This window comes from Penaeus monodon, unplaced genomic scaffold, assembly GCF_015228065.2.
Source record: "Penaeus monodon isolate SGIC_2016 unplaced genomic scaffold, NSTDA_Pmon_1 PmonScaffold_3734, whole genome shotgun sequence".
Lineage (NCBI taxonomy): Eukaryota > Metazoa > Arthropoda > Malacostraca > Decapoda > Penaeidae > Penaeus > Penaeus monodon.
Genome location: NW_023658488.1, coordinates 7501 through 8604, shown reverse-complemented (window position 1 = coordinate 8604; position 1104 = coordinate 7501).

The following is a 1104-nucleotide window of genomic DNA, read 5'->3' as shown; positions in this document are numbered from 1 at the left end:
GTGCCTTGCATCGGAAAGCATCTGCAGGGAGGTCATATCAACCAGAATTAAATCTTTGCCTAGAAACCTAGTCAAACCTTTGAGTGATCTTAAGTCAAGAGAAGTGTCATGGCTGGATGTCCATGATCGCAAACGATTCCTTTGTCTGACAATGGGGACACAGGGATCATCGTTTTATGCAAGGATCAGGTGTTAAGCAAATTTCAGAATTGGCATATATGGGTCATGAATGACAACTCTGATATGTCAACCCAGTATTGTGCCAAGCTAGGCGAAATTACCGTATCTCGAGTATATGCATTCTCCCAGATGAAGATTCGGGCATTGATGAAGATTGTTCCACACGCTTTAAGATGATGACAATTACAGATTTTGGGGACAAAGTGGCTTTTCACGATGTAATCGGCTGCTGTGTTTTGACTTAGAAGTTCAAGTTCCAAATGCCTCTTTTTCACTTTGTGCAGTTGATGTGGAGGATGATTCAGACCCTTGGACTGAATAATTGTTCCAAAGAAAATGCAGAGCTCCTACAGTTCTTTGCATTTTGGGATACAGGAGCTCAGGAAAGAATCCATACCCACATCCCGCCCAGGTGCAAGCCTCTTGTTGCAGGAAGGGGTCATTCAGTCTTCTAGACCATTGACCTACAACCAGGATTTTTCCAGGTGGAGACTGATGAACAGTTAAGGGACTGTTTTCTGTACCCAAATGGCCATATTCAGTTAAAACGAAAGCTATTCGAGTTCATCAATTCACTATTCCTTTTGTTCTTTGTTTTCTCCTCCACTAATCTCGGGGACATTGCTGTTGCCCCGACACAGCGGCAGGTGAATTGCTTTACCAACCCCAGATATAACGCTGGCCTTTTTGCTTATCAGCTCGTCACCAAATACTTAGTTCCTTGCACGCCCATTAACGGACAGACGGACAGCATCAAGCTCTCATAACAAGCAGCGCTTTGTAAAATGATGGCAGAAGACAGTAAAGTACGAAGTATGTGTAAGACCAGCACGCAATTCAAGGTGGACCAGTTTATCTTAGGAGATTTTTATAACGATAATACTTGAGCATACGTGCGGGTTGTTATGTGCAGGTGTGTGTATA